General features: G+C 50.1%; 1 long non-coding RNA gene across 1 annotated transcript; it reads right to left on the bottom strand.

Annotated features, from left to right (window-relative positions):
• Positions 1 to 4,075: 4,075 nt before the first annotated feature.
• Positions 4,076 to 6,503, bottom strand: LOC118986897 (uncharacterized). The gene is made up of 3 exons (XR_005066481.1): positions 6,366 to 6,503; positions 5,303 to 5,674; positions 4,076 to 4,904 (listed from the first exon to the last, which is right to left on the bottom strand). It is a non-coding gene; the product is annotated as an uncharacterized LOC118986897 (long non-coding RNA).
• Positions 6,504 to 7,130: the final 627 nt, after the last annotated feature.

Raw genomic sequence — 7,130 nt, 5'->3', positions numbered from 1 at the left:
GAATAATCGACAGGATAAAATATATTAAAATAAGACAAAATTACCAGGGGGAAGTGGGAAGGATCTTTGAAGGAGAAAAGGGAATGATACATGTTTAATGGTTAAGAAAAACCAAATGTATTTTTTAAAACAGATAGTGGATATTAAACAGCTGCGAGATTCAGCCTTAATTGGAAGCACTCAAAAGGTTGACACGACAGTTTCATTGCAAAATAGCGACATTTGCATTACTATGGCATTTACACAACTTTGTCATTTTGTCCCTCACATTTGTGTCTATTTTTTTTCCCCCAGAATTGCTTTTCCCTGGGAACCCAACCCTTTTATACTTCTCTTGCTCTTTACTTCTGGCTTTCTCTTCAGGACTAATTTGTCACAAAGAATCTGCCTTTGTGTCAATGCGTGAGAGTCACATACAAAGTGGATGAGAGAGACCCGAGGTCTTTCTGGAATCCAGTCCCTGAGCAGTGAGCAGCCGGTAGGGCTTCGCCCAGCAGCCAGGAGGCCTGGGCCGTCCCCGAGCTCTGCTTCCCCTTGTGGTCTTCCTCTTGCCACAGTGGTTGTAGAAGGATGTGCCTAGATGCAGCCTCTGGGAGTCCGGGTGCGGACTGGAGTCATCTGGGAGCAGAAGCGCCAACCGACCCTGAAATGGGCCGGCAGCCTCTGTGAGAATGAACTGTTTCTTACGGGAAGCCCTGGGATTTGGGTCTTGCTTGTTACTGCAGCGTTACCGCACCCATCCAGAGTGTTCCCGAGTATCACCTGCAAAGAGCTGGAACTTCAGATGTTAAGTCTGCGAAATGCTAACTTATTCTACATTCAGTTCATCTTCGTAACCATTTCTTTTTCATCTTGAAAACCTGTAGCCCTTTTTGTCAAGTCAAATTTTTGTTTCTGCCTTTTTACAATACATCCCGCAACCTGACAAATTTGCTCTCTCTCCTCTGATTTGTCTTTGGAAAGGACCCACTGTGATCATTAATTTTATGTGTCAACTTGGCTGGGTCATGGAGTGCCCAGATAATTGATGAAATGTTATTTCTGCATGTGTCTGTGAGGGTGTTACTGGATGAGGTTAGCGTGTGAATCGGTGGACTGCGGAAAGCAGATTGCTTTCCTAATGTAAATGGGCAATTACCCAATCTGCTGAAGTCCTGAACAGAGCAGAAAGGCAGGCAGAGGGCACGTTTGCTCCCTGGGCCTGACTGGTTGAGCTGGGCCCTCGGTCTTCTCTTGCCCTTGGGTTGGGACTATTGGCTCCCCTGCTTCTCTGGCTTCGGACTCAGGCTGTAACTGGCTTTCCTGGGTCTCCAGCTTGCAGATGGTACAGATGGGAACTCTTTGTCTCTATAATCATGGGAAGCAATTCCTTGCAATTGTGTGCGTGTGCGCACATACACACATGTCTCCTGTTGGTTTGGTTTCTCTGGAGAGCCCCCGACTCATGCAACACCCAGCTGGTTTTTGCAACTTCCCTAGATCTTTGCCCATTGCTTCTGTGATCACGTCTTTACGCCCGCCTCTATGACCCTTGTGGCGTTTCTCAAAAATTCCATTTCCTGCTCTGACCCAGGGCCAGAGGCTCCCAGCAATAAGCAGGCCTGGTGTCCATCAACATCTAGCATCAAACAAGAATGAAACCATGAAGGTCTTTGCAATCGCAACACCATGTTCCATGGAGACCAGAGAAAGTGATTCATTAGCCCAGGAAACTCGGGGAAACTGATTAGCGAGTCAAAAGGGTATGACCCACGGTTCCACTAAAGCACATCCAGACTCAGACCCCATCCTGCAGCTGCCGGTGCACTTGACGAATGGCTGGCCTTGAAGCCTCCTGGCAACCTTTGCTCCATTAAGTCAACCAAGCAGCTCATTTATCCACTTCTTCAAACCTTCATTTTAGACCATGCTCCTCTGGGTCAATGGTGGTAAAGCAACTGAAATTCTCACTTTGTGATGGAAAGATATTTCCCCCTCCATGCATACAAATGTTTCCCCATCTGTCTGAGGCCTTGGCAGAGCAGGCGTCCAACATTCTTAAAAGCTGACAGAAACCAGACCACGCACTCCAGCATCAAAGTCCTGGATGAAGTCAGCCCCACCTAGGCAATCCTTAAGCCCCACTTCACCACATTCCAATGGTTCAGGCTTTGACTTTTTCTCAGTTTCTCCCCTGTTGGACTAATTAAAGCTACCCTAAGCTACTCGTGTGCTGTCTTAGGGGGATAGAAGGCCAGATTCTGGAGGGACGAAGGGAGAGGATTGATAACTCGGTGACCCCTCTTGCAGAACCAGCGGAACCCAGAGACTGAGTAGCAACCAGCTACCTGGTGCATGTTGGAGCCCCTCTACCAGCCGTCGCCTTCCCCCCCGACGGCCACGTGTCTGCCATCCTCTCCTCACTGCTCCTTCTAGGCTGAGACACTGAACACCCCCTCTTAAATGCACATATCACACAACTGAAACATCGTATCAGTTAGGAGGACCCTTGGTTGCGTGCAACAGAAAATCTGAGTTAAACAGTTTTAAATAAGGGACTTAGAACATCAGACAACTAAGCAATGCAGGGAGTAGTTGTGGGTTTCAGGCACAGGGGGATCCAGAGGCTCAAATGACTCCATCAGGTCCTGCCTCATGTCCCCTGGCCTTCAGCCCCTCCTTTCCTCTCAGGTCCAATTCTCTCCTGCCATGGCTGTAGGACAGTAGAGAGAGTCTCTGCCACAATCCCAGGAACTACAACAACAATCTGGTTACCCCTCATTGGCCCTGGGTGTGTCACATGCCTGTCTCTGGACCAATCACAGTTGCTGGGAAAGGAAAGCCCTGATGGTCCTAGTCCACCAGACACAGAGGGCTGGTCAAGCCTTCTGTGTAAGAATTAGGGAGATGATTTACAAGGAAAATTGGGGTTTGGTTAACCAAAAATTAATTCTGGGTAGCCAGAAAAATAGTGTGCATTATAAAACTTGAATTTATTAAAGAGATTCATAAACTAAAGCAGGATGCACAGAAACCAAGTTGCACTGTCCTCCTGCCTGAAGGTGAAGCCCATGACCTGTTTACCTGGGTTGACTCCTCAGATTAGAGGCCTGTGTCCTTGGAGAGAGGAGTCCTCCCAATGTGGGGTCACAGGGCAGGAAAGTTTGGCCGGTGGGATGGAATAAAAAGGCCCCCAGGGCCCTGGCTGGTGTAGCTCAGTGGATTGAGCTCAGGCCTACGTACCACACAATGGCGGTTCGATTCCCAGTCAGGGCACATGCCTGGGTAGCAGGCCAGTTCCCAGCAGGGGACTCACGAGAGGCAACCATACATTGATATTTGTCTCCTTCTCTCCTTCCCTTTCTCTCTAAAGATAAATAAATAAAATCTTTTTTTAAAAAAAGGTCACCAGGTACAGTACTGAACAAAACAGCAAGGTGCTAGGGAAGGAGGGGAGGGAGGATGGAGGAGACCATCCTGCAGGATGGAGGGAGATGTCTAGACAGACCGGCAACTTGAAAAGGAACATAACGACCACCACTGTGCACCAGGCCCTGTTCTACCCACCCCCCAGGCCTTCACACCATCTCAGCTCACAGGGATTGTGTGAAGGTCAGCCTATCTCTCCTCTCACTTTACAGCAAGATAACAAGACGCAGAGGGCTTGAGTGCATTGTCCAAAGTCACAGCTAGCAGTGGTGATGCTGAGATTCAAAAGCAGGCAGACTGGCCCCAAGTTCACTCACTCAGAAAGGGCAGCAAAGAGTCCCCCAGAACCAGAGAACTGGGGCAGTGCTGCTGGAAGGGGACGGCAGTGCTCACTAGACCAATGCTCTCTTAATGACAGGTGGGGAAACTGAGGCCTCGATACTTTGGCTACTCTGCCACCCCAGGGTGTTGCTAAGGACTCCTCTCATTTGGGAGGGAGTGACTGAAAGTGCAAACTAACTTGTTTCAGCAGGAAGAGAATTTGCTGGTCCTCTGAACAAAACACCAAAGCACTGTGCTGCTTTGAGGCAACGCAGCTTCTCCGGTGCCTGGGAGCTATCTTCGGCTGAGATCACTTCCTTCTTTGGCTCCCAGTAACACGGTGTCTGCGACACCTCCAGCCTCATCCTCCAGGTTCAGCCCAGGGGAAAAAAGCCAGAAGCTTCCAGGGAAGTCCTGAGACTCATTCTGATTGGGTCAGCTTAGGTCATGTGCTCACGCCTGGTGATTGACTGTTGCCAGGGAGCTCTGGTCTGGGGCCGACCCCTGACGCCCAGAGCATATGGATTCAAGCTGGGGAGGGAAGGCTCGCCATGTGAGAGTGGGGATGGGAGGGGGTGAGTGTTCTGGTTCCAAAAGGAAGTGATGGAGATGCAGGGGATCAGGGTTAGCCACGCACAACACCCAGGCTCCTGTGTGAGAAAAGCTCTTTTTTATTAATCTTTTACTTAGAAGCAAACAAAATGCATGCAATCCACAGTGACCTCTTGCTGAGCATGTCATCTGTGTCTTCAGACTCATCTATTTGTGTTTGGGAAATCAATTTGGAATCGCTGACCTTGTCTATGGGGTCTCTTGATTTATTGGACGCATGAGCTCACCAGTCCCTGCCAGCGAGTTCATGGGTTGGCGAGGTCAAGCCCTGTGTTCGTGAAATACCTTGTCTGCCTCTGGAGAAGGGACTCTACCTTCTCCCCAGTTCCTGAGGCCAAGCACAGAACAGTCCTTCAGTGGACACCGAGTCCTCGACGGGATCTCTGCAGAGGAAGGAAGGGAGACGATGACCTGTGGTCCCTGGTGAGAATTCAGTTCAAGCTTCTACCAGGGCCTCTCCAAGGGTGAAGCATGTGTCTTCCATATCAACACATTGATCACCAGTCAGGACGCGGGATGAGCTGCAGGCACGGCCGTCTCCCCACAGGGACCTGGACGTCCTCCTGCCGCAGAAAAGCAGGAGATCAGTTGTCAGGTCTGATCGTGCTGGGATCTCATGGGCCTCCAGGTCTGGGCTGGAGGACGAGGGGGCTCTGAGGTGCACAGGGAGAGGCTCAGTGGGGACCCGATGCCTTTGCCCTGCGTCCACTTCTGGCTGGAGAGGCTGATGGGGCGGCGAGTCTGCCCATCACCCCACTGACCTGCCCTGGACCTGGAATTCCATCATCAGAGACTCCTTCCCTTTGGGCTTCCTGCCATTCCCTTCTCCCAGGTGGGAAAGCTGCAGGGAAGCCCAGGTGAGACGTTTCTGGCATGTTTGTGCTCTGTAGTGAGAGGAGGCCCGTGCTCCCTCGGACCAGGAACCGGGGTCTAAGGCTGGCACTGGGTGGGTGATTCTTACCTCCTGCTGCAGAAAGGCGGCTAAAGCCTTTAGTCCAGTGTTTCATCACAGCGGCCATAGGACATCTGTGTAGAGGACAATTCTTGGTTGTGAGGGCTTGTGTCATCCATCGCAAGTCATGGAGCAGATCCCTGACCCCACACACTAAATGTTGGAAACGACATCAGCCACCAGTTACTGGGACAACCCAAAATGCCCCTCGTGTTTCCAGAGGCTGTCTAATGAGTGGGACTTTTCTGTCCCCAGTCGATACCAAGGATTTGTAAAATGAATAAACTGGGTCCAAGGGACTCAGAGAGGATGGTTGGGTGTCTGGTCTATTGCACATCTTGACTGTTCATGACACATTTTCTTTGAAGAAGATGTTAACACCTAGAAAGAACTGAGAAGGCCTACTTGAGCCCAGGCCAGAGTTACATGACTTCAAAATTGCCCTGTTCAGGGGGAGAAGAATCAGTCGACCTGTTGTTTTACTCAGCAAATATTCTGACCAAAGTTTGAGAGTTGATAGAATAAATCCTGGTGGGTTGACAGGCCACACATTCTTCTATTTCCCACTTTCAGGGGATCTCGGCCTCCTGGACTCAGCCCTCGTTCACACCAGAGATGGGTCCCAGAAACTTGCGTGTGCTGACCTCAAAGTCACAGAAAACCATAAACTCTTTTGGGCAAAGCCATCTTGGCTCATTGGCCAAATAGTTTCTTTTTGTTGTTTTCCACCCTCCTCCCCTCTTCTAATTCATGCCTTTATGGTGTGTTGAATGGGAAAATTTGTGTTACACCTTTTCTTTTCTTTCCTCTAGAAAAATAAAGCCCAGCTAGAGTTGAGTCCTTCCTAAACCTGGACAGGAATCTGACACGCTCACTCTGCTGTTTCGCCCTCTCTAATCTTCACGGAGCCTGGGGTGGGGGTGGGTCCATCCAGCAGACCCTCACACAGTGACTCCGCCCCATAATCACCAAGGCCCCCCTCGGGTTTCAGGGGAAACTGAAATGTCACGAGCCCTTCTCACTCCTAAGACGATGAAATGTTGATCCAGGCCCCGCACCAAGTGTTACTTACCAGACTCCAAGTGGCATTGTGCCTGGCACCTCCTCACTCTGCTGGTGGCACTTGTCGTGTGTGGGTTCCACTGAGTGAGCAGGAGGCGGGGGGAACCTGGCACCAGGCTTGGGGGATTTGGGATCCCTGGAGCAGGTTCTGACTGGGACGGCTGGTCCTGGCAAAGACCAGGGCACCATGGAGACAAGGAAACAGACAAATGACTCATCTTGGCTCAGAGCCCAGAAAACGTATGGTAATGCCTTCATGCAGACAAAAATAAGATTATAGAGATATTGAGTGTCAGAAGGGCCCAGCCCCAAATAATACTTCTCTTTAATCTATCCACTCAGAAAGCCAATAATTTGCTGAGATCCAAAGTGTCAAAGAGAAACTACCACATGAATGAAGTTGTTTATTGAGTCAATTTTTTCTTCTCTCCCCATGGCCCTCTTGGTAGACATTGCTAGAACTCACCAATACCCCCAGCTCCCCAGGCCTTCCAGGCCCTTAGGAGGATCAGACTTTCTACCCCTTATGCATGAACATGTGACCACTCTTGGCCAATAAAATCCAAAAGAAAGTGGCAGGTACTGTGTGCAAGGAGAAGCATTAGAGCTGGAATGTGATTTTCTGTGCTCCCTTCCCTTGCCCCAATGGTCCCCGGGGCAGGTATTGAGATGGTGCAGCCTCTTTCCAACTGGATCACTGAATGACTGCGATACACAGAGCCCCTCCCCCTGTGGCCCCCATTAGACACAAAGTGAGAGCAAGAAAAACTTATAT

This window comes from Sturnira hondurensis, unplaced genomic scaffold (assembly GCF_014824575.4).
Source record: "Sturnira hondurensis isolate 20B ecotype Veracruz unplaced genomic scaffold, ASM1482457v3 Scaffold0004690, whole genome shotgun sequence".
NCBI lineage: Eukaryota > Metazoa > Chordata > Mammalia > Chiroptera > Phyllostomidae > Sturnira > Sturnira hondurensis.
Note: the sequence above shows the minus strand (reverse complement) of the source record. Positions and strands in the feature narration are given on the sequence as shown.